Source organism: Nematostella vectensis, chromosome 8 (assembly GCF_932526225.1).
Source record: "Nematostella vectensis chromosome 8, jaNemVect1.1, whole genome shotgun sequence".
Taxonomy (NCBI): Eukaryota; Metazoa; Cnidaria; class Anthozoa; order Actiniaria; family Edwardsiidae; genus Nematostella; species Nematostella vectensis.
In genome coordinates, this window is record NC_064041.1 from 15449365 (window position 1) to 15470085 (window position 20721).

At 42.6% G+C, this 20721-nt stretch overlaps 1 protein-coding gene and 77 non-coding genes across 82 annotated transcripts in view; 77 read left to right on the forward strand and 1 right to left on the reverse strand.

Moving 5' to 3' along the window:
- The window catches only part of LOC116613873 (centriolin), a 140608-nt gene that overhangs the window by 47751 nt on the left and 72136 nt on the right, over positions 1–20721 (reverse strand). The window lies entirely within an intron of this gene.
- Positions 13–85, forward strand: Trnai-aau. The gene has a single exon. It is a non-coding gene; the product is annotated as a tRNA-Ile (tRNA).
- Positions 201–282, forward strand: Trnal-uag. Its single transcript has one exon. It is a non-coding gene; the product is annotated as a tRNA-Leu (tRNA).
- Trnai-aau lies at positions 633–705 on the forward strand. The gene has a single exon. It is a non-coding gene; the product is annotated as a tRNA-Ile (tRNA).
- On the forward strand, positions 821–902 carry Trnal-uag. Its single transcript has one exon. It is a non-coding gene; the product is annotated as a tRNA-Leu (tRNA).
- On the forward strand, positions 975–1047 carry Trnai-aau. The gene has a single exon. It is a non-coding gene; the product is annotated as a tRNA-Ile (tRNA).
- Positions 1163–1244, forward strand: Trnal-uag. The gene has a single exon. It is a non-coding gene; the product is annotated as a tRNA-Leu (tRNA).
- Trnai-aau lies at positions 1596–1668 on the forward strand. Its single transcript has one exon. It is a non-coding gene; the product is annotated as a tRNA-Ile (tRNA).
- On the forward strand, positions 1784–1864 carry Trnal-uag. The gene has a single exon. It is a non-coding gene; the product is annotated as a tRNA-Leu (tRNA).
- On the forward strand, positions 1937–2009 carry Trnai-aau. Its single transcript has one exon. It is a non-coding gene; the product is annotated as a tRNA-Ile (tRNA).
- Positions 2125–2206, forward strand: Trnal-uag. Its single transcript has one exon. It is a non-coding gene; the product is annotated as a tRNA-Leu (tRNA).
- Positions 2558–2630, forward strand: Trnai-aau. The gene has a single exon. It is a non-coding gene; the product is annotated as a tRNA-Ile (tRNA).
- On the forward strand, positions 2886–2958 carry Trnai-aau. Its single transcript has one exon. It is a non-coding gene; the product is annotated as a tRNA-Ile (tRNA).
- Positions 3074–3155, forward strand: Trnal-uag. The gene has a single exon. It is a non-coding gene; the product is annotated as a tRNA-Leu (tRNA).
- Trnai-aau lies at positions 3507–3579 on the forward strand. Its single transcript has one exon. It is a non-coding gene; the product is annotated as a tRNA-Ile (tRNA).
- Positions 3695–3776, forward strand: Trnal-uag. The gene has a single exon. It is a non-coding gene; the product is annotated as a tRNA-Leu (tRNA).
- Positions 4128–4200, forward strand: Trnai-aau. Its single transcript has one exon. It is a non-coding gene; the product is annotated as a tRNA-Ile (tRNA).
- On the forward strand, positions 4456–4528 carry Trnai-aau. Its single transcript has one exon. It is a non-coding gene; the product is annotated as a tRNA-Ile (tRNA).
- Positions 4644–4725, forward strand: Trnal-uag. The gene has a single exon. It is a non-coding gene; the product is annotated as a tRNA-Leu (tRNA).
- Trnai-aau lies at positions 5077–5149 on the forward strand. Its single transcript has one exon. It is a non-coding gene; the product is annotated as a tRNA-Ile (tRNA).
- Trnal-uag lies at positions 5265–5346 on the forward strand. The gene has a single exon. It is a non-coding gene; the product is annotated as a tRNA-Leu (tRNA).
- Trnai-aau lies at positions 5419–5491 on the forward strand. Its single transcript has one exon. It is a non-coding gene; the product is annotated as a tRNA-Ile (tRNA).
- Positions 5607–5688, forward strand: Trnal-uag. The gene has a single exon. It is a non-coding gene; the product is annotated as a tRNA-Leu (tRNA).
- Trnai-aau lies at positions 6039–6111 on the forward strand. Its single transcript has one exon. It is a non-coding gene; the product is annotated as a tRNA-Ile (tRNA).
- On the forward strand, positions 6227–6308 carry Trnal-uag. The gene has a single exon. It is a non-coding gene; the product is annotated as a tRNA-Leu (tRNA).
- On the forward strand, positions 6381–6453 carry Trnai-aau. The gene has a single exon. It is a non-coding gene; the product is annotated as a tRNA-Ile (tRNA).
- On the forward strand, positions 6569–6650 carry Trnal-uag. Its single transcript has one exon. It is a non-coding gene; the product is annotated as a tRNA-Leu (tRNA).
- On the forward strand, positions 7002–7074 carry Trnai-aau. Its single transcript has one exon. It is a non-coding gene; the product is annotated as a tRNA-Ile (tRNA).
- Trnal-uag lies at positions 7190–7270 on the forward strand. The gene has a single exon. It is a non-coding gene; the product is annotated as a tRNA-Leu (tRNA).
- Positions 7622–7694, forward strand: Trnai-aau. Its single transcript has one exon. It is a non-coding gene; the product is annotated as a tRNA-Ile (tRNA).
- Trnai-aau lies at positions 7950–8022 on the forward strand. The gene has a single exon. It is a non-coding gene; the product is annotated as a tRNA-Ile (tRNA).
- On the forward strand, positions 8138–8219 carry Trnal-uag. Its single transcript has one exon. It is a non-coding gene; the product is annotated as a tRNA-Leu (tRNA).
- Trnai-aau lies at positions 8292–8364 on the forward strand. The gene has a single exon. It is a non-coding gene; the product is annotated as a tRNA-Ile (tRNA).
- On the forward strand, positions 8620–8692 carry Trnai-aau. Its single transcript has one exon. It is a non-coding gene; the product is annotated as a tRNA-Ile (tRNA).
- Positions 8808–8889, forward strand: Trnal-uag. Its single transcript has one exon. It is a non-coding gene; the product is annotated as a tRNA-Leu (tRNA).
- Trnai-aau lies at positions 8962–9034 on the forward strand. The gene has a single exon. It is a non-coding gene; the product is annotated as a tRNA-Ile (tRNA).
- Positions 9150–9231, forward strand: Trnal-uag. Its single transcript has one exon. It is a non-coding gene; the product is annotated as a tRNA-Leu (tRNA).
- Trnai-aau lies at positions 9582–9654 on the forward strand. Its single transcript has one exon. It is a non-coding gene; the product is annotated as a tRNA-Ile (tRNA).
- Positions 9770–9851, forward strand: Trnal-uag. The gene has a single exon. It is a non-coding gene; the product is annotated as a tRNA-Leu (tRNA).
- On the forward strand, positions 9924–9996 carry Trnai-aau. Its single transcript has one exon. It is a non-coding gene; the product is annotated as a tRNA-Ile (tRNA).
- Positions 10112–10193, forward strand: Trnal-uag. Its single transcript has one exon. It is a non-coding gene; the product is annotated as a tRNA-Leu (tRNA).
- Positions 10545–10617, forward strand: Trnai-aau. Its single transcript has one exon. It is a non-coding gene; the product is annotated as a tRNA-Ile (tRNA).
- Positions 10733–10813, forward strand: Trnal-uag. Its single transcript has one exon. It is a non-coding gene; the product is annotated as a tRNA-Leu (tRNA).
- On the forward strand, positions 11165–11237 carry Trnai-aau. The gene has a single exon. It is a non-coding gene; the product is annotated as a tRNA-Ile (tRNA).
- On the forward strand, positions 11493–11565 carry Trnai-aau. The gene has a single exon. It is a non-coding gene; the product is annotated as a tRNA-Ile (tRNA).
- Positions 11681–11762, forward strand: Trnal-uag. The gene has a single exon. It is a non-coding gene; the product is annotated as a tRNA-Leu (tRNA).
- Positions 11835–11907, forward strand: Trnai-aau. The gene has a single exon. It is a non-coding gene; the product is annotated as a tRNA-Ile (tRNA).
- Positions 12163–12235, forward strand: Trnai-aau. Its single transcript has one exon. It is a non-coding gene; the product is annotated as a tRNA-Ile (tRNA).
- Positions 12351–12432, forward strand: Trnal-uag. The gene has a single exon. It is a non-coding gene; the product is annotated as a tRNA-Leu (tRNA).
- On the forward strand, positions 12505–12577 carry Trnai-aau. The gene has a single exon. It is a non-coding gene; the product is annotated as a tRNA-Ile (tRNA).
- Positions 12693–12774, forward strand: Trnal-uag. The gene has a single exon. It is a non-coding gene; the product is annotated as a tRNA-Leu (tRNA).
- Trnai-aau lies at positions 13126–13198 on the forward strand. The gene has a single exon. It is a non-coding gene; the product is annotated as a tRNA-Ile (tRNA).
- On the forward strand, positions 13454–13526 carry Trnai-aau. Its single transcript has one exon. It is a non-coding gene; the product is annotated as a tRNA-Ile (tRNA).
- Trnal-uag lies at positions 13642–13723 on the forward strand. The gene has a single exon. It is a non-coding gene; the product is annotated as a tRNA-Leu (tRNA).
- Trnai-aau lies at positions 14075–14147 on the forward strand. The gene has a single exon. It is a non-coding gene; the product is annotated as a tRNA-Ile (tRNA).
- Trnal-uag lies at positions 14263–14344 on the forward strand. The gene has a single exon. It is a non-coding gene; the product is annotated as a tRNA-Leu (tRNA).
- Trnai-aau lies at positions 14696–14768 on the forward strand. Its single transcript has one exon. It is a non-coding gene; the product is annotated as a tRNA-Ile (tRNA).
- Trnai-aau lies at positions 15024–15096 on the forward strand. Its single transcript has one exon. It is a non-coding gene; the product is annotated as a tRNA-Ile (tRNA).
- On the forward strand, positions 15212–15293 carry Trnal-uag. The gene has a single exon. It is a non-coding gene; the product is annotated as a tRNA-Leu (tRNA).
- Trnai-aau lies at positions 15645–15717 on the forward strand. Its single transcript has one exon. It is a non-coding gene; the product is annotated as a tRNA-Ile (tRNA).
- Positions 15833–15914, forward strand: Trnal-uag. Its single transcript has one exon. It is a non-coding gene; the product is annotated as a tRNA-Leu (tRNA).
- On the forward strand, positions 16266–16338 carry Trnai-aau. Its single transcript has one exon. It is a non-coding gene; the product is annotated as a tRNA-Ile (tRNA).
- On the forward strand, positions 16454–16535 carry Trnal-uag. The gene has a single exon. It is a non-coding gene; the product is annotated as a tRNA-Leu (tRNA).
- Positions 16608–16680, forward strand: Trnai-aau. Its single transcript has one exon. It is a non-coding gene; the product is annotated as a tRNA-Ile (tRNA).
- Trnal-uag lies at positions 16796–16877 on the forward strand. Its single transcript has one exon. It is a non-coding gene; the product is annotated as a tRNA-Leu (tRNA).
- Positions 17229–17301, forward strand: Trnai-aau. Its single transcript has one exon. It is a non-coding gene; the product is annotated as a tRNA-Ile (tRNA).
- Trnai-aau lies at positions 17557–17629 on the forward strand. The gene has a single exon. It is a non-coding gene; the product is annotated as a tRNA-Ile (tRNA).
- Trnai-aau lies at positions 18177–18249 on the forward strand. Its single transcript has one exon. It is a non-coding gene; the product is annotated as a tRNA-Ile (tRNA).
- Trnal-uag lies at positions 18365–18446 on the forward strand. The gene has a single exon. It is a non-coding gene; the product is annotated as a tRNA-Leu (tRNA).
- On the forward strand, positions 18519–18591 carry Trnai-aau. The gene has a single exon. It is a non-coding gene; the product is annotated as a tRNA-Ile (tRNA).
- On the forward strand, positions 18707–18788 carry Trnal-uag. Its single transcript has one exon. It is a non-coding gene; the product is annotated as a tRNA-Leu (tRNA).
- Positions 19140–19212, forward strand: Trnai-aau. The gene has a single exon. It is a non-coding gene; the product is annotated as a tRNA-Ile (tRNA).
- On the forward strand, positions 19468–19540 carry Trnai-aau. The gene has a single exon. It is a non-coding gene; the product is annotated as a tRNA-Ile (tRNA).
- Trnai-aau lies at positions 19757–19829 on the forward strand. Its single transcript has one exon. It is a non-coding gene; the product is annotated as a tRNA-Ile (tRNA).
- On the forward strand, positions 19946–20027 carry Trnal-uag. Its single transcript has one exon. It is a non-coding gene; the product is annotated as a tRNA-Leu (tRNA).
- Positions 20100–20172, forward strand: Trnai-aau. The gene has a single exon. It is a non-coding gene; the product is annotated as a tRNA-Ile (tRNA).
- Positions 20390–20462, forward strand: Trnai-aau. The gene has a single exon. It is a non-coding gene; the product is annotated as a tRNA-Ile (tRNA).
- Trnal-uag lies at positions 20579–20660 on the forward strand. Its single transcript has one exon. It is a non-coding gene; the product is annotated as a tRNA-Leu (tRNA).

A 20721-nucleotide genomic window follows, 5' to 3' on the forward strand; every position in this document is an offset into this window, starting at 1 on the left:
TGTATATCAGTTGGTCCGTTAGCTCAGTCGGCAGAGCGTGGTGCTAATAACGCTAAGGTCATGGGTTCGAGCCCCATACGGACCAAAAGGTTATTTTTAAAGAACCGTCAATGCAGTTGTGTTGACCAGCTTGTCTTTTATTCAGCAAAAACGTTCTCAACAGACTTGACTAATTGTTGTGATAACAATATTGCAGAAATGGTAGCGTGGCCGAGCGGTCTAAGGCGCTGGTTTTAGGCACCAGTCTCGAAAGAGGCGTGGGTTCGAATCCCACCGCTGCCAATCGAAATATTTTTGTAGGTTACTTTTGATACCTTCTTTTGTAAACTAAATTGCTGTAGTTGTCATGGGTCATGGGTTCGAGCCCCATACGGACCAGCAGTTTATTTTTAACTAACCATAGTTGTGTTAACTAGCTAGTCTTTTATTCAGCAACAAAGTTTTCCACAGACTAGACTAGATTGTTGTGATACCAATATTGCAGAAACGGCGAGAGGTCTAAGGCGCTGGTTTTAGGCACCAGTCTCGAAAGAGGCGTGGGTTCGAATCCCACCGCTGCCAATTGAATTATTTTTGTAGGTTACTTTTTATACCTCTTTTGTAAACTAAATCGCTGTAGTTGTATATCATTTGGTCCGTTAGCTCAGTCGGCAGAGCGTGGTGCTAATAACGCTAAGGTCGTGGGTTCGAGCCCCATACGGACCAAAAGTTTATTTTTAAATAACCGTCAATGCAGTTTTGTTGACTGGCTAGTCTTTTATTCAGCAAAAACGTCCTCCACAGACTTGACCAATTGTTGTGATAACAATATTGCAGAAACGGTAGCGTGGCCGAGCGGTCTAAGGCGCTGGTTTTAGGCACCAGTCTCGAAAGAGGCGTGGGTTCGAATCCCACCGCTGCCAATTGAATTATTTTTGTAGGTTACTTTTGATACCTTCTTTTGTAAACTAAATCGCTGTAGTTGTATATCAGTTTGTCCGTTAGCTCAGTCGGCAGAGCGTGGTGCTAATAACGCTAAGGTCATGGGTTCGAGCCCCATACGGACCAAAAGGTTATTTTTAAAGAACCTTCAATGCAGTTGTGTTGACCAGCTTGTCTTTTATTCAGCAAAAACGTTCTCAACAGACTTGACTAATTGTTGTGATAACAATATTGCAGAAATGGTAGCGTGGCCGAGCGGTCTAAGGCGCTGGTTTTAGGCACCAGTCTCGAAAGAGGCGTGGGTTCGAATCCCACCGCTGCCAATTGAAATATTTTTGTAGGTTACTTTTGATACGTTCTTTTGTAAACTAAATCGCTGTAGTTGTCATGGGTCATGGGTTCGAGCCCCATACGGACCAGCAGTTTATTTTTAACTAACCATAGTTGTGTTAACTAGCTAGTCTTTTATTCAGCAACAAAGTTTTCCACAGACTAGACTAAATTGTTGTGATAACAATATTGCAGAAACGGCGAGCGGTCTAAGGCGCTGGTTTTAGGCACCAGTCTCGAAAGAGGCGTGGGTTCGAATCCCACCGCTGCCAATTGAATTATTTTTGTAAGTTACTTTTAAAACCTTCTTTTGTAAACTAAATCGCTGTAGTTGTATATCAGTTGGTCCGTTAGCTCAGTCGGCAGAGCGTGGTGCTAATAACGCTAAGGTCATGGGTTCCAGCCCCATACGGACCAAAAGTTTATTTTTAAATAACCGTCAATGCAGTTGTGTTGACCAGCTTGTCTTTTATTCAGCAAAAACGTTCTCCACAGAATTGACTAATTGTTGTGATAACAATATTGCAGAAATGGTAGCGTGGCCGAGCGGTCAAGGCGCTGGTTTTAGGCACCAGTCTCGAAAGAGGCGTGGGTTCGAATCCCACCGCTGCCAATTGAATTATTTTTGTAGGTTACTTTTGATACCTTCTTTTGTAAACTAAATCGCTGTAGTTGTATATCAGTTGGTCCGTTAGCTCAGTCGGCAGAGCGTGGTGCTAATAACGCTAAGGTCATGGGTTCGAGCCCCATACGGACCAAAAGGTTATTTTTAAAGAACCTTCAATGCAGTTGTGTTGACCAGCTTGTCTTTTATTCAGCAAAAACATTCTCAACAGACTTGACTAATTGTTGTGATAACAATATTGCAGAAATGGTAGCGTGGCCGAGCGGTCTAAGGCGCTGGTTTTAGGCACCAGTCTCGAAAGAGGCGTGGGTTCGAATCCCACCGCTGCCAATTGAAATATTTTTGTAGGTTACTTTTGATACCTTCTTTTGTAAAATAAATCGCTGTAGTTGTCATGGGTCATGGGTTCGAGCCCCATACGGACCAGCAGTTCATTTTTAACTAACCATAGTTGTGTTAACTAGCTAGTCTTTTATTCAGCAACAAAGTTTTCCACAGACTAGACTAAATTGTTGTGATAACAATATTGCAGAAACGGCGAGCGGTCTAAGGCGCTGGTTTTAGGCACCAGCCTCGAAAGAGGCGTGGGTTCGAATCCCACCGCTGCCAATTGAATTATTTTTGTAAGTTACTTTTAAAACCTTCTTTTGTAAACTAAATCGCTGTAGTTGTATATCAGTTGGTCCGTTAGCTCAGTCGGCAGAGCGTGGTGCTAATAACGCTAAGGTCATGGGTTCGAGCCCCATACGGACCAGCAGTTTATTTTGAACTAACCATAGTTGTGTTAACTAGCTAGTCTTTTATTCAGCAACAAAGTTTTCCACAGACTAGACTAAATTGTTGTGATAACAATATTGCAGAAACGGCGAGCGTTCCAAGGCGCTGGTTTTAGGCACCAGTCTCTGAAGAGGCGTGGGTTCGAATCAAACCGCTGCCAATTGAATTATTTTTGTAGGTTACTTTTGATACCTTCTTTTGTAAACTAAATCGCTGTAGTTGTATATCAGTTGGTCCGTTAGCTCAGTCGGCAGAGCGTGGTGCTAATAACGCTAAGGTCATGGGTTCGAGCCCCATACGGACCAAAAGGTTATTTTTAAAGAACCGTCAATGCAGTTGTGTTGACCAGCTTGTCTTTTATTCAGCAAAAACGTTCTCAACAGACTTGACTAATTGTTGTGATAACAATATTGCAGAAATGGTAGCGTGGCCGAGCGGTCTAAGGCGCTGGTTTTAGGCACCAGTCTCGAAAGAGGCGTGGGTTCGAATCCCACCGCTGCCAATCGAAATATTTTTGTAGGTTACTTTTGATACCTTCTTTTGTAAACTAAATCGCTGTAGTTGTCATGGGTCATGGGTTCGAGCCCCATACGGACCAGCAGTTTATTTTTAACTAACCATAGTTGTGTTAACTAGCTAGTCTTTTATTCAGCAACAAAGTTTTCCACAGACTAGACTAAATTGTTGTGATACCAATATTGCAGAAACGGCGAGCGGTCTAAGGCGCTGGTTTTAGGCACCAGTCTCGAAAGAGGCGTGGGTTCGAATCCCACCGCTGCCAATTGAATTATTTTTGTAGGTTACTTTTTATACCTTCTTTTGTAAACTAAATCGCTGTAGTTGTATATCATTTGGTCCGTTAGCTCAGTCGGCAGAGCGTGGTGCTAATAACGCTAAGGTCATGGGTTCGAGCCCCATACGGACCAAAAGTTTATTTTTAAAGAACCGTCAATGCAGTTGTGTTGACCAGCTTGTCTTTTATTCAGCAAAAACGTTCTCAACAGACTTGACTAATTGTTGTGATAACAATATTGCAGAAATGGTAGCGTGGCCGAGCGGTCTAAGGCGCTGGTTTTAGGCACCAGTCTCGAAAGAGGCGTGGGTTCGAATCCCACCGCTGCCAATTGAAATATTTTTGTAGGTTACTTTTGATACCTTCTTTTGTAAAATAAATCGCTGTAGTTGTCATGGGTCATGGGTTCGAGCCCCATACGGACCAGCAGTTTATTTTTAACTAACCATAGTTTTGTTAACTAGCTAGTCTTTTATTCAGCAACAAAGTTTTCCACAGACTAGACTAAATTGTTGTGATAACAATATTGCAGAAACGGCGAGCGGTCTAAGGCGCTGGTTTTAGGCACCAGCCTCGAAAGAGGCGTGGGTTCGAATCCCACCGCTGCCAATTGAATTATTTTTGTAAGTTACTTTTAAAACCTTCTTTTGTAAACTAAATCGCTGTAGTTGTATATCAGTTGGTCCGTTAGCTCAGTCGGCAGAGCGTGGTGCTAATAACGCTAAGGTCATGGGTTCGAGCCCCATACGGACCAGCAGTTTATTTTGAACTAACCATAGTTGTGTTAACTAGCTAGTCTTTTATTCAGCAACAAAGTTTTCCACAGACTAGACTAAATTGTTTTGATAACAATATTGCAGAAACGGCGAGCGTTCCAAGGCGCTGGTTTTAGGCACCAGTCTCTGAAGAGGCGTGGGTTCGAATCAAACCGCTGCCAATTGAATTATTTTTGTAGGTTACTTTTGATACCTTCTTTTGTAAACTAAATCGCTGTAGTTGTATATCAGTTGGTCCGTTAGCTCAGTCGGCAGAGCGTGGTGCTAATAACGCTAAGGTCATGGGTTCGAGCCCCATACGGACCAAAAGGTTATTTTTAAAGAACCTTCAATGCAGTTGTGTTGACCAGCTTGTCTTTTATTCAGCAAAAACGTTCTCAACAGACTTGACTAATTGTTGTGATAACAATATTGCAGAAATGGTAGCGTGGTCGAGCGGTCTAAGGCGCTGGTTTTAGGCACCAGTCTCGAAAGAGGCGTGGGTTCGAATCCCACCGCTGCCAATCGAAATATTTTTGTAGGTTACTTTTGATACCTTCTTTTGTAAACTAAATCGCTGTAGTTGTCATGGGTCATGGGTTCGAGCCCCATACGGACCAGCAGTTTATTTTTAACTAACCATAGTTGTGTTAACTAGCTAGTCTTTTATTCAGCAACAAAGTTTTCCACAGACTAGACTAAATTGTTGTGATACCAATATTGCAGAAACGGCGAGCGGTCTAAGGCGCTGGTTTTAGGCACCAGTCTCGAAAGAGGCGTGGGTTCGAATCCCACCGCTGCCAATTGAATTATTTTTGTAGGTTACTTTTTATACCTTCTTTTGTAAACTAAATCGCTGTAGTTGTATATCATTTGGTCCGTTAGCTCAGTCGGCAGAGCGTTGTGCTAATAACGCTAACGTCATGGGTTCGAGCCCCATACGGACCAAAAGTTTATTTTTAAATAACCGTCAATGCAGTTTTGTTGACTGGTTAGTCTTTTATTCAGCAAAAACGTCCTCCACAGACTTGACCAATTGTTGTGATAACAATATTGCGGAAACGGTAGCGTGGCCGAGCGGTCTAAGGCGCTGGTTTTAGGCACCAGTCTCGAAAGAGGCGTGGGTTCGAATCCCACCGCTGCCAATTGAATTATTTTTGTAGGTTACTTTTGATACCTTCTTTTGTAAACTAAATCGCTGTAGTTGTATATCAGTTGGTCCGTTAGCTCAGTCGGCAGAGCGTGGTGCTAATAACGCTAAGGTCATGGGTTCGAGCCCCATACGGACCAAAAGGTTATTTTTAAAGAACCGTCAATGCAGTTGTGTTGACCAGCTTGTCTTTTATTCAGCAAAAACGTTCTCAACAGACTTGACTAATTGTTGTGATAACAATATTGCAGAAATGGTAGCGTGGCCGAGCGGTCTAAGGCGCTGGTTTTAGGCACCAGTCTCGAAAGAGGCGTGGGTTCGAATCCCACCGCTGCCAATCGAAATATTTTTGTAGGTTACTTTTGATACCTTCTTTTGTAAACTAAATTGCTGTAGTTGTCATGGGTCATGGGTTCGAGCCCCATACGGACCAGCAGTTTATTTTTAACTAACCATAGTTGTGTTAACTAGCTAGTCTTTTATTCAGCAACAAAGTTTTCCACAGACTAGACTAGATTGTTGTGATACCAATATTGCAGAAACGGCGAGAGGTCTAAGGCGCTGGTTTTAGGCACCAGTCTCGAAAGAGGCGTGGGTTCGAATCCCACCGCTGCCAATTGAATTATTTTTGTAGGTTACTTTTTATACCTCTTTTGTAAACTAAATCGCTGTAGTTGTATATCATTTGGTCCGTTAGCTCAGTCGGCAGAGCGTGGTGCTAATAACGCTAAGGTCGTGGGTTCGAGCCCCATACGGACCAAAAGTTTATTTTTAAATAACCGTCAATGCAGTTTTGTTGACTGGCTAGTCTTTTATTCAGCAAAAACGTCCTCCACAGACTTGACCAATTGTTGTGATAACAATATTGCAGAAACGGTAGCGTGGCCGAGCGGTCTAAGGCGCTGGTTTTAGGCACCAGTCTCGAAAGAGGCGTGGGTTCGAATCCCACCGCTGCCAATTGAATTATTTTTGTAGGTTACTTTTGATACCTTCTTTTGTAAACTAAATCGCTGTAGTTGTATATCAGTTTGTCCGTTAGCTCAGTCGGCAGAGCGTGGTGCTAATAACGCTAAGGTCATGGGTTCGAGCCCCATACGGACCAAAAGGTTATTTTTAAAGAACCTTCAATGCAGTTGTGTTGACCAGCTTGTCTTTTATTCAGCAAAAACGTTCTCAACAGACTTGACTAATTGTTGTGATAACAATATTGCAGAAATGGTAGCGTGGCCGAGCGGTCTAAGGCGCTGGTTTTAGGCACCAGTCTCGAAAGAGGCGTGGGTTCGAATCCCACCGCTGCCAATTGAAATATTTTTGTAGGTTACTTTTGATACGTTCTTTTGTAAACTAAATCGCTGTAGTTGTCATGGGTCATGGGTTCGAGCCCCATACGGACCAGCAGTTTATTTTTAACTAACCATAGTTGTGTTAACTAGCTAGTCTTTTATTCAGCAACAAAGTTTTCCACAGACTAGACTAAATTGTTGTGATAACAATATTGCAGAAACGGCGAGCGGTCTAAGGCGCTGGTTTTAGGCACCAGTCTCGAAAGAGGCGTGGGTTCGAATCCCACCGCTGCCAATTGAATTATTTTTGTAAGTTACTTTTAAAACCTTCTTTTGTAAACTAAATCGCTGTAGTTGTATATCAGTTGGTCCGTTAGCTCAGTCGGCAGAGCGTGGTGCTAATAACGCTAAGGTCATGGGTTCCAGCCCCATACGGACCAAAAGTTTATTTTTAAATAACCGTCAATGCAGTTGTGTTGACCAGCTTGTCTTTTATTCAGCAAAAACGTTCTCCACAGAATTGACTAATTGTTGTGATAACAATATTGCAGAAATGGTAGCGTGGCCGAGCGGTCAAGGCGCTGGTTTTAGGCACCAGTCTCGAAAGAGGCGTGGGTTCGAATCCCACCGCTGCCAATCGCAATATTTTTGTAGGTTACTTTTGATACCTTCTTTTGTAAACTAAATCGCTGTAGTTGTCATGGGTCATGGGTTCGAGCCCCATACGGACCAGCAGTTTATTTTTAACTAACCATAGTTGTGTTAACTAGCTAGTCTTTTATTCAGCAACAAAGTTTTCCACAGACTAGACTAAATTGTTGTGATAACAATATTGCAGAAACGGCGAGCGGTCTAAGGCGCTGGTTTTAGGCACCAGTCTCGAAAGAGGCGTGGGTTCGAATCCCACCGCTGCCAATTGAATTATTTTTGTAAGTTACTTTTAAAACCTTCTTTTGTAAACTAAATCGCTGTAGTTGTATATCAGTTGGTCCGTTAGCTCAGTCGGCAGAGCGTGGTGCTAATAACGCTAAGGTCATGGGTTCGAGCCCCATACGGACCAGCAGTTTATTTTTAACTAACCATAGTTGTGTTAACTAGCTAGTCTTTTATTCAGCAACAAAGTTGTCCACAGATTAGACTAAATTGTTGTGATAACAATATTGCAGAAACGGCGAGCGGTCTAAGGCGCTGGTTTTAGGCACCAGTCTCGAAAGAGGCGTGGGTTCGAATCCCACCGCTGCCAATTGAATTATTTTTGTAGGTTACTTTTGATACCTTCTTTTGTAAATTAAATCGTTGTAATTGTATATCAGTTGGTCCGTTAGCTCAGTCGGCAGAGCGTGGTGCTAATAACGCTAAGGTCATGGGTTCGAGCCCCATACGGACCAAAAGTTTATTTTTAAAGAACCGTCAATGCAGTTGTGTTGACCAGCTTGTCTTTTATTCAGCAAAAACGTTCTCAACAGACTTGACCAATTGTTGTGATAACAATATTGCAGAAATGGTAGCGTGGCCGAGCGGTCTAAGGCGCTGGTTTTAGGCACCAGTCTCGAAAGAGGCGTGGGTTCGAATCCCACCGCTGCCAATTGAATTATTTTTGTAAGTTACTTTTAAAACCTTCTTTTGTAAACTAAATCGCTGTAGTTGTATATCAGTTGGTCCGTTAGCTCAGTCGGCAGAGCGTGGTGCTAATAACGCTAAGGTCATGGGTTCGAGCCCCATACGGACCAGCAGTTTATTTTCAACTAACCATAGTTGTGTTAACTAGCTAGTCTTTTATTCAGCAACAAAGTTTTCCACAGACTAGACTAAATTGTTGTGATAACAATATTGCAGAAACGGCGAGCGGTCCAAGGCGCTGGTTTTAGGCACCAGTCTCTGAAGAGGCGTGGGTTCGAATCAAACCGCTGCCAATTGAATTATTTTTGTAGGTTACTTTTTATACCTTCTTTTGTAAACTAAATCGCTGTAGTTGTATATCATTTGGTCCGTTAGCTCAGTCGGCAGAGCGTGGTGCTAATAACGCTAAGGTCGTGGGTTCGAGCCCCATACGGACCAAAAGTTTATTTTTAAATAACCGTCAATGCAGTTTTGTTGACTGGCTAGTCTTTTATTCAGCAAAAACGTCCTCCACAGACTTGACCAATTGTTGTGATAACAATATTGCAGAAACGGTAGCGTGGCCGAGCGGTCTAAGGCGCTGGTTTTAGGCACCAGTCTCGAAAGAGGCGTGGGTTCGAATCCCACCGCTGCTAATTGAATTATTTTTGTAGGTTACTTTTGATACCTTCTTTTGTAAACTAAATCGCTGTAGTTGTATATCAGTTGGTCCGTTAGCTCAGTCGGCAGAGCGTGGTGCTAATAACGCTAAGGTCATGGGTTCGAGCCCCATACGGACCAAAAGGTTATTTTTAAAGAACCGTCAATGCAGTTGTGTTGACCAGCTTGTCTTTTATTCAGCAAAAACGTTCTCAACAGACTTGACTAATTGTTGTGATAACAATATTGCAGAAATGGTAGCGTGGCCGAGCGGTCTAAGGCGCTGGTTTTAGGCACCAGTCTCGAAAGAGGCGTGGGTTCGAATCCCACCGCTGCCAATCGAAATATTTTTGTAGGTTACTTTTGATACCTTCTTTTGTAAACTAAATTGCTGTAGTTGTCATGGGTCATGGGTTCGAGCCCCATACGGACCAGCAGTTTATTTTTAACTAACCATAGTTGTGTTAACTAGCTAGTCTTTTATTCAGCAACAAAGTTTTCCACAGACTAGACTAGATTGTTGTGATACCAATATTGCAGAAACGGCGAGAGGTCTAAGGTGCTGGTTTTAGGCACCAGTCTCGAAAGAGGCGTGGGTTCGAATCCCACCGCTGCCAATTGAATTATTTTTGTAGGTTACTTTTTATACCTCTTTTGTAAACTAAATCGCTGTAGTTGTATATCATTTGGTCCGTTAGCTCAGTCGGCAGAGCGTGGTGCTAATAACGCTAAGGTCGTGGGTTCGAGCCCCATACGGACCAAAAGTTTATTTTTAAATAACCGTCAATGCAGTTTTGTTGACTGGCTAGTCTTTTATTCAGCAAAAACGTCCTCCACAGACTTGACCAATTGTTGTGATAACAATATTGCAGAAACGGTAGCGTGGCCGAGCGGTCTAAGGCGCTGGTTTTAGGCACCAGTCTCGAAAGAGGCGTGGGTTCGAATCCCACCGCTGCCAATTGAATTATTTTTGTAGGTTACTTTTGATACCTTCTTTTGTAAACTAAATCGCTGTAGTTGTATATCAGTTTGTCCGTTAGCTCAGTCGGCAGAGCGTGGTGCTAATAACGCTAAGGTCATGGGTTCGAGCCCCATACGGACCAAAAGGTTATTTTTAAAGAACCTTCAATGCAGTTGTGTTGACCAGCTTGTCTTTTATTCAGCAAAAACGTTCTCAACAGACTTGACTAATTGTTGTGATAACAATATTGCAGAAATGGTAGCGTGGCCGAGCGGTCTAAGGCGCTGGTTTTAGGCACCAGTCTCGAAAGAGGCGTGGGTTCGAATCCCACCGCTGCCAATTGAAATATTTTTGTAGGTTACTTTTGATACGTTCTTTTGTAAACTAAATCGCTGTAGTTGTCATGGGTCATGGGTTCGAGCCCCATACGGACCAGCAGTTTATTTTTAACTAACCATAGTTGTGTTAACTAGCTAGTCTTTTATTCAGCAACAAAGTTTTCCACAGACTAGACTAAATTGTTGTGATAACAATATTGCAGAAACGGCGAGCGGTCTAAGGCGCTGGTTTTAGGCACCAGTCTCGAAAGAGGCGTGGGTTCGAATCCCACCGCTGCCAATTGAATTATTTTTGTAAGTTACTTTTAAAACCTTCTTTTGTAAACTAAATCGCTGTAGTTGTATATCAGTTGGTCCGTTAGCTCAGTCGGCAGAGCGTGGTGCTAATAACGCTAAGGTCATGGGTTCCAGCCCCATACGGACCAAAAGTTTATTTTTAAATAACCGTCAATGCAGTTGTGTTGACCAGCTTGTCTTTTATTCAGCAAAAACGTTCTCCACAGAATTGACTAATTGTTGTGATAACAATATTGCAGAAATGGTAGCGTGGCCGAGCGGTCAAGGCGCTGGTTTTAGGCACCAGTCTCGAAAGAGGCGTGGGTTCGAATCCCACCGCTGCCAATCGCAATATTTTTGTAGGTTACTTTTGATACCTTCTTTTGTAAACTAAATCGCTGTAGTTGTCATGGGTCATGGGTTCGAGCCCCATACGGACCAGCAGTTTATTTTTAACTAACCATAGTTGTGTTAACTAGCTAGTCTTTTATTCAGCAACAAAGTTTTCCACAGACTAGACTAAATTGTTGTGATAACAATATTGCAGAAACGGCGAGCGGTCTAAGGCGCTGGTTTTAGGCACCAGTCTCGAAAGAGGCGTGGGTTCGAATCCCACCGCTGCCAATTGAATTATTTTTGTAAGTTACTTTTAAAACCTTCTTTTGTAAACTAAATCGCTGTAGTTGTATATCAGTTGGTCCGTTAGCTCAGTCGGCAGAGCGTGGTGCTAATAACGCTAAGGTCATGGGTTCGAGCCCCATACGGACCAGCAGTTTATTTTTAACTAACCATAGTTGTGTTAACTAGCTAGTCTTTTATTCAGCAACAAAGTTGTCCACAGATTAGACTAAATTGTTGTGATAACAATATTGCAGAAACGGCGAGCGGTCTAAGGCGCTGGTTTTAGGCACCAGTCTCGAAAGAGGCGTGGGTTCGAATCCCACCGCTGCCAATTGAATTATTTTTGTAGGTTACTTTTGATACCTTCTTTTGTAAATTAAATCGTTGTAATTGTATATCAGTTGGTCCGTTAGCTCAGTCGGCAGAGCGTGGTGCTAATAACGCTAAGGTCATGGGTTCGAGCCCCATACGGACCAAAAGTTTATTTTTAAAGAACCGTCAATGCAGTTGTGTTGACCAGCTTGTCTTTTATTCAGCAAAAACGTTCTCAACAGACTTGACCAATTGTTGTGATAACAATATTGCAGAAATGGTAGCGTGGCCGAGCGGTCTAAGGCGCTGGTTTTAGGCACCAGTCTCGAAAGAGGCGTGGGTTCGAATCCCACCGCTGCCAATTGAATTATTTTTGTAAGTTACTTTTAAAACCTTCTTTTGTAAACTAAATCGCTGTAGTTGTATATCAGTTGGTCCGTTAGCTCAGTCGGCAGAGCGTGGTGCTAATAACGCTAAGGTCATGGGTTCGAGCCCCATACGGACCAGCAGTTTATTTTCAACTAACCATAGTTGTGTTAACTAGCTAGTCTTTTATTCAGCAACAAAGTTTTCCACAGACTAGACTAAATTGTTGTGATAACAATATTGCAGAAACGGAGAGCGGTCCAAGGCGCTGGTTTTAGGCACCAGTCTCTGAAGAGGCGTGGGTTCGAATCAAACCGCTGCCAATTGAATTATTTTTGTAGGTTACTTTTTATACCTTCTTTTGTAAACTAAATCGCTGTAGTTGTATATCATTTGGTCCGTTAGCTCAGTCGGCAGAGCGTGGTGCTAATAACGCTAAGGTCGTGGGTTCGAGCCCCATACGGACCAAAAGTTTATTTTTAAATAACCGTCAATGCAGTTTTGTTGACTGGCTAGTCTTTTATTCAGCAAAAACGTCCTCCACAGACTTGACCAATTGTTGTGATAACAATATTGCAGAAACGGTAGCGTGGCCGAGCGGTCTAAGGCGCTGGTTTTAGGCACCAGTCTCGAAAGAGGCGTGGGTTCGAATCCCACCGCTGCCAATTGAATTATTTTTGTAGGTTACTTTTGATACCTTCTTTTGTAAACTAAATCGCTGTAGTTGTATATCAGTTGGTCCGTTAGCTCAGTCGGCAGAGCGTGGTGCTAATAACGCTAAGGTCATGGGTTCGAGCCCCATACGGACCAAAAGGTTATTTTTAAAGAACCTTCAATGCAGTTGTGTTGACCAGCTTGTCTTTTATTCAGCAAAAACATTCTCAACAGACTTGACTAATTGTTGTGATAACAATATTGCAGAAATGGTAGCGTGGCCGAGCGGTCTAAGGCGCTGGTTTTAGGCACCAGTCTCGAAAGAGGCGTGGGTTCGAATCCCACCGCTGCCAATGGAAATATTTTTGTAGGTTACTTTTGATACCTTCTTTTGTAAAATAAATCGCTGTAGTTGTCATGGGTCATGGGTTCGAGCCCCATACGGACCAGCAGTTTATTTTTAACTAACCATAGTTGTGTTAACTAGCTAGTCTTTTATTCAGCAACAAAGTTTTCCACAGACTAGACTAAATTGTTGTGATAACAATATTGCAGAAACGGCGAGCGGTCTAAGGCGCTGGTTTTAGGCACCAGCCTCGAAAGAGGCGTGGGTTCGAATCCCACCGCTGCCAATTGAATTATTTTTGTAAGTTACTTTTAAAACCTTCTTTTGTAAACTAAATCGCTGTAGTTGTATATCAGTTGGTCCGTTAGCTCAGTCGGCAGAGCGTGGTGCTAATAACGCTAAGGTCATGGGTTCGAGCCCCATACGGACCAGCAGTTTATTTTGAACTAACCATAGTTGTGTTAACTAGCTAGTCTTTTATTCAGCAACAAAGTTTTCCACAGACTAGACTAAATTGTTGTGATAACAATATTGCAGAAACGGCGAGCGTTCCAAGGCGCTGGTTTTAGGCACCAGTCTCTGAAGAGGCGTGGGTTCGAATCAAACCGCTGCCAATTGAATTATTTTTGTAGGTTACTTTTGATACCTTCTTTTGTAAACTAAATCGCTGTAGTTGTATATCAGTTGGTCCGTTAGCTCAGTCGGCAGAGCGTGGTGCTAATAACGCTAAGGTCATGGGTTCGAGCCCCATACGGACCAAAAGGTTATTTTTAAAGAACCGTCAATGCAGTTGTGTTGACCAGCTTGTCTTTTATTCAGCAAAAACGTTCTCAACAGACTTGACTAATTGTTGTGATAACAATATTGCAGAAATGGTAGCGTGGCCGAGCGGTCTAAGGCGCTGGTTTTAGGCACCAGTCTCGAAAGAGGCGTGGGTTCGAATCCCACCGCTGCCAATCGAAATATTTTTGTAGGTTACTTTTGATACCTTCTTTTGTAAACTAAATCGCTGTAGTTGTCATGGGTCATGGGTTCGAGCCCCATACGGACCAGCAGTTTATTTTTAACTAACCATAGTTGTGTTAACTAGCTAGTCTTTTATTCAGCAACAAAGTTTTCCACAGACTAGACTAAATTGTTGTGATACCAATATTGCAGAAACGGCGAGCGGTCTAAGGCGCTGGTTTTAGGCACCAGTCTCGAAAGAGGCGTGGGTTCGAATCCCACCGCTGCCAATTGAATTATTTTTGTAGGTTACTTTTTATACCTTCTTTTGTAAACTAAATCGCTGTAGTTGTATATCATTTGGTCCGTTAGCTCAGTCGGCAGAGCGTGGTGCTAATAACGCTAAGGTCATGGGTTCGAGCCCCATACGGACCAAAAGTTTATTTTTAAAGAACCGTCAATGCAGTTGTGTTGACCAGCTTGTCTTTTATTCAGCAAAAACGTTCTCAACAGACTTGACTAATTGTTGTGATAACAATATTGCAGAAATGGTAGCGTGGCCGAGCGGTCTAAGGCGCTGGTTTTAGGCACCAGTCTCGAAAGAGGCGTGGGTTCGAATCCCACCGCTGCCAATTGAAATATTTTTGTAGGTCACTTTTGATACCTTCTTTTGTAAAATAAATCGCTGTAGTTGTCATGGGTCATGGGTTCGAGCCCCATACGGACCAGCAGTTTATTTTTAACTAACCATAGTTGTGTTAACTAGCTAGTCTTTTATTCAGCAACAAAGTTTTCCACAGACTAGACTAAATTGTTGTGATAACAATATTGCAGAAACGGCGAGCGGTCTAAGGCGCTGGTTTTAGGCACCAGCCTCGAAAGAGGCGTGGGTTCGAATCCCACCGCTGCCAATTGAATTATTTTTGTAAGTTACTTTTAAAACCTTCTTTTGTAAACAAAATCGCTGTAGTTGTATATCAGTTGGTCCGTTAGCTCAGTCGGCAGAGCGTGGTGCTAATAACGCTAAGGTCATGGGTTCGAGCCCCATACGGACCAGCAGTTTATTTTTAACTAACCATAGTTGTGTTAACTAGCTAGTCTTTTATTCAGCAACAAAGTTTTCCACAGACTAGACTAAATTGTTTTGATAACAATATTGCAGAAACGGCGAGCGTTCCAAGGCGCTGGTTTTAGGCACCAGTCTCTGAAGAGGCGTGGGTTCGAATCAAACCGCTGCCAATTGAATTATTTTTGTAGGTTACTTTTGATACCTTCTTTTGTAAACTAAATCGCTGTAGTTGTATATCAGTTGGTCCGTTAGCTCAGTCGGCAGAGCGTGGTGCTAATAACGCTAAGGTCATGGGTTCGAGCCCCATACGGACCAAAAGGTTATTTTTAAAGAACCTTCAATGCAGTTGTGTTGACCAGCTTGTCTTTTATTCAGCAAAAACGTTCTCAACAGACTTGACTAATTGTTGTGATAACAATATTGCAGAAATAGTAGCGTGGTCGAGCGGTCTAAGGCGCTGGTTTTAGGCACCAGTCTCGAAAGAGGCGTGGGTTCGAATCCCACCGCTGCCAATCGAAATATTTTTGTAGGTTACTTTTGATACCTTCTTTTGTAAACTAAATCGCTGTAGTTGTCATGGGTCATGGGTTCGAGCCCCATACGGACCAGCAGTTTATTTTTAACTAACCATAGTTGTGTTAACTAGCTAGTCTTTTATTCAGCAACAAAGTTTTCCACAGACTAGACTAAATTGTTGTGATACCAATATTGCAGAAACGGCGAGCGGTCTAAGGCGCTGGTTTTAGGCACCAGTCTCGAAAGAGGCGTGGGTTCGAATCCCACCGCTGCCAATTGAATTATTTTTGTAGGTTACTTTTGATACCTTCTTTTGTAAACTAAATCGCTGTAGTTGTATATCATTTGGTCCGTTAGCTCAGTCGGCAGAGCGTGGTGCTAATAACGCTAAGGTCATGGGTTCGAGCCCCATACGGACCAAAAGGTTATTTTTAAAGAACCGTCAATGCAGTTGTGTTGACCAGCTTGTCTTTTATTCAGCAAAAACGTTCTCAACAGACTTGACTAATTGTTGTGATAACAATATTGCAGAAATGGTAGCGTGGCCGAGCGGTCTAAGGCGCTGGTTTTAGGCACCAGTCTCGAAAGAGGCGTGGGTTCGAATCCCACCGCTGCCAATCGAAATATTTTTGTAGGTTACTTTTGATACCTTCTTTTGTAAACTAAATTGCTGTAGTTGTCATGGGTCATGGGTTCGAGCCCCATACGGACCAGCAGTTTATTTTTAACTAACCATAGTTGTGTTAACTAGCTAGTCTTTTATTCAGCAACAAAGTTTTCCACAGACTAGACTAAATTGTTGTGATACCAATATTGCAGAAACGGCGAGAGGTCTAAGGCGCTGGTTTTAGGCACCAGTCTCGAAAGAGGCGTGGGTTCGAATCCCACCGCTGCCAATTGAATTATTTTTGTAGGTTACTTTTTATACCTTCTTTTGTAAACTAAATCGCTGTAGTTGTATATCATTTGGTCCGTTAGCTCAGTCGGCAGAGCGTGGTGCTAATAACGCTAAGGTCGTGGGTTCGAGCCCCATACGGACCAAAAGTTTATTTTTAAATAACCGTCAATGCAGTTTTGTTGACTGGCTAGTCTTTTATTCAGCAAAAACGTCCTCCACAGACTTGACCAATTGTTGTGATAACAATATTGCAGAAACGGTAGCGTGGCCGAGCGGTCTAAGGCGCTGGTTTTAGGCACCAGTCTCGAAAGAGGCGTGGGTTCGAATCCCACCGCTGCCAATTGAATTATTTTTGTAGGTTACTTTGGATACCTTCTTTTGTAAACTAAATCGCTGTAGTTGTATATCAGTTTGTCCGTTAGCTCAGTCGGCAGAGCGTGGTGCTAATAACGCTAAGGTCATGGGTTCGAGCCCCATACGGACCAAAAGGTTATTTTTAAAGAACCTTCAATGCAGTTGTGTTGACCAGCTTGTCTTTTATTCAGCAAAAACGTTCTCAACAGACTTGACTAATTGTTGTGATAACAATATTGCAGAAATGGTAGCGTGGCCGAGCGGTCTAAGGCGCTGGTTTTAGGCACCAGTCTCGAAAGAGGCGTGGGTTCGAATCCCACCGCTGCCAATTGAAATATTTTTGTAGGTTACTTTTGATACGTTCTTTTGTAAACTAAATCGCTGTAGTTGTCATGGGTCATGGGTTCGAGCCCCATACGGACCAGCAGTTTATTTTTAACTAACCATAGTTGTGTTAACTAGCTAGTCTTTTATTCAGCAACAAAGTTTTCCACAGACTAGACTAAATTGTTGTGATAACAATATTGCAGAAACGGCGAGCGGTCTAAGGCGCTGGTTTTAGGCACCAGTCTCGAAAGAGGCGTGGGTTCGAATCCCACCGCTGCCAATTGAATTATTTTTGTAAGTTACTTTTAAAACCTTCTTTTGTAAACTAAATCGCTGTAGTTGTATATCAGTTGGTCCGTTAGCTCAGTCGGCAGAGCGTGGTGCTAATAACGCTAAGGTCATGGGTTCGAGCCCCATACGGACCAGCAGTTTATTTTCAACTAACCATAGTTGTGTTAACTAGCTAGTCTTTTATTCAGCAACAAAGTTTTCCACAGACTAGACTAAATTGTTGTGATAACAATATTGCAGAAACGGCGAGCGGTCCAAGGCGCTGGTTTTAGGCACCAGTCTCTGAAGAGGCGTGGGTTCGAATCAAACCGCTGCCAATTGAATTATTTTTGTAGGTTACTTTTTATACCTTCTTTTGTAAACTAAATCGCTGTAGTTGTATATCAGTTGGTCCGTTAGCTCAGTCGGCAGAGCGTGGTGCTAATAACGCTAAGGTCATGGGTTCGAGCCCCATACGGACCAAAAGTTTATTTTTTAATTACCGTCAATGCAGTTGTGTTGACCAGCTTGTCTTTTATTCAGCAAAAACGTTCTCCACAGAATTGACTAATTGGTGTGATAACAATATTGCAGAAACGGTAGCGTGGCCGAGCGGTCCAAGGCGCTGGTTTTAGGCACCAGTCTTTGAAGAGGCGTGGGTTCCAATCCCAATGTGCCAATTGAATTATTTTTGTAGGTTACTTTTGATACCTTCTTTTGTAAACTAAATCGCTGTAGTTGTCATGGGTCATGGGATCGAGCCCCATACGGACCAGCAGTTTATTTTTAACTAACCATAGTTGTGTTAACTAGCTAGTCTTTTATTCAGCAACAAAGTTTTCCACAGACTAGACTAAATTGTTGTGATACCAATATTGCAGAAACGGCGAGCGGTCTAAGGCGCTGGTTTTAGGCACCAGTCTCGAAAGAGGCGTGGGTTCGAATCCCACCGCTGCCAATTGAATTATTTTTGTAGGTTACTTTTGATACCTTCTTTTGTAAACTAAATCGCTGTAGTTGTATATCAGTTGGTCCGTTAGCTCAGTCGGCAGAGCGTGGTGCTAATAACGCTAAGGTCATGGGTTCGAGCCCCATACGGACCAAAAGTTTATTTTTAAATAACCGTCAATGCAGTTTTGTTGACTAGGTAGTCTTTTATCCAGCAAAAACGTTCTCCACAGACTTAACTAATTGTTGTGATAACAATATTGCAGAAACGGTAGCGTGGCCGAGCGGTCTAAGGCGCTGGTTTTAGGCACCAGTCTCGAAAGAGGCGTGGGTTCGAATCCCACCGCTTTCAATTGAATTATTTTTGTAGGTTACTTTTGATACCTTCTTTTGTAAACTAAATCGCTGTAGTTGTATATCAGTTGGTCCGTTAGCTCAGTCGGCAGAGCGTGGTGCTAATAACGCTAAGGTCATGGGTTCGAGCCCCATACGGACCAAAAGGTTATTTTTAAAGAACCTTCAATGCAGTTGTGTTGACCAGCTTGTCTTTTATTCAGCAAAAACGTTCTCAACAGACTTGACTAATTGTTGTGATAACAATATTGCAGAAATGGTAGCGTGGCCGAGCGGTCTAAGGCGCTGGTTTTAGGCACCAGTCTCGAAAGAGGCGTGGGTTCGAATCCCACCGCTGCCAATTGAAATATTTTTGTAGGTTACTTTTGATACGTTCTTTTGTAAACTAAATCGCTGTAGTTGTCATGGGTCATGGGTTCGAGCCCCATACGGACCAGCAGTTTATTTTTAACTAACCATAGTTGTGTTAACTAGCTAGTCTTTTATTCAGCAACAAAGTTTTCCACAGACTAGACTAAATTGTTGTGATAACAATATTGCAGAAACGGCGAGCGGTCTAAGGCGCTGGTTTTAGGCACCAGTCTCGAAAGAGGCGTGGGTTCGAATCCCACCGCTGCCAATTGAATTATTTTTGTAAGTTACTTTTAAAACCTTCTTTTGTAAACTAAATCGCTGTAGATGTATATCAGTTGGTCCGTTAGCTCAGTCGGCAGAGCGTGGTGCTAATAACGCTAAGGTCATGGGTTCGAGCCCCATACGGACCTAAAGTTTATTTTCAACTAACCATAGTTGTGTTAACTAGCTAGTCTTTTATTCAGCAACAAAGTTTTCCACAGACTAGACTAAATTGTTGTGATAACAATATTGCAGAAACGGCGAGCGGTCCAAGGCGCTGGTTTTAGGCACCAGTCTCTGAAGAGGCGTGGGTTCGAATCAAACCGCTGCCAATTGAATTATTTTTGTAGATTACTTTTGATACCTTCTTTTGTAAACTAAATCGCTGTAGTTGTATATCAGTTGGTCCGTTAGCTCAGTCGGCAAAGCGTGGTGCTAATAACGCTAAGGTCATGGGTTTGAGCCCCATACGTACCAAAAGTTTATTTTTAAATAACCGTCAATGCAGTTTTGTTGACTAGCTAGTCTTTTATTCAGCAAAAACTTCTCCACAGACTTGACTAATTGTTGTGATAACAATATTGCAGTGGGTTGCGGTGGGTTCGAATCCCACCGCTGCCAATTGAATTATTTTTGTAGGTTACTTTTGATACCTTCTTTTGTAAACTAAATCGCTGTAGTTGTATATCAGTTGGTCCGTTAGCTCAGTCGGCAGAGCGTGGTGCTAATAACGCTAAGGTCATGGGTTCGAGCCCCATACGGACCAAAAGTTTATTTTTAAATAACCGTCAATGCAGTTTTGTTGACTAGCTAGCCTTTTATTCAAGAACAAAGTTCTCCACAGACTAGCCTGAGTTGTTGTGATAACAATATTGCAGAAACGGTAGCGTGGCCGAGCGGTCTAAGGCGCTGGTTTTAGGCACCAGTCTCGAAAGAGGCGTGGGTTCGAATCCCACCGCTGCCAATTGAATTATTTTTGTAGATTACTTTTGATACCTTCTTTTGTAAACTAAATCGCTGTAGTTGTATATCAGTTGGTCCGTTAGCTCAGTCGGCAAAGCGTGGTGCTAATAACGCTAAGGTCATGGGTTTGAGCCCCATACGGACCAAAAGTTTATTTTTAAATAACCGTCAATGCAGTTTTGTTGACTAGCTAGTCTTTTATTCAGCAAAAACGTTCTCCACAGACTTGACTAATTGTTGTGATAACAATATTGCAGTGGGTTGCGGTGGGTTCGAATCCCACCGCTGCCAATTGAATTATTTTTGTAGGTTACTTTTGATACCTTCTTTTGTAAACTAAATCGCTGTAGTTGTATATCAGTTGGTCCGTTAGCTCAGTCGGCAGAGCGTGGTGCTAATAACGCTAAGGTCATGGGTTCGAGCCCCATACGGACCAAAAGTTTATTTTTAAATAACCGTCAATGCAGTTTTGTTGACTAGCTAGCCTTTTATTCAAGAACAAAGTTCTCCACAGACTAGCCTGAGTTGTTGTGATAACAATATTGCAGAAACGGTAGCGTGGCCGAGCGGTCTAAGGCGCTGGTTTTAGGCACCAGTCTCGAAAGAGGCGTGGGTTCGAATCCCACCGCTGTCAATTGAATTATTTTTGTAGGTTACTTTTGATACCTTCTTTTGTAAACTAAATCGCTGTAGTT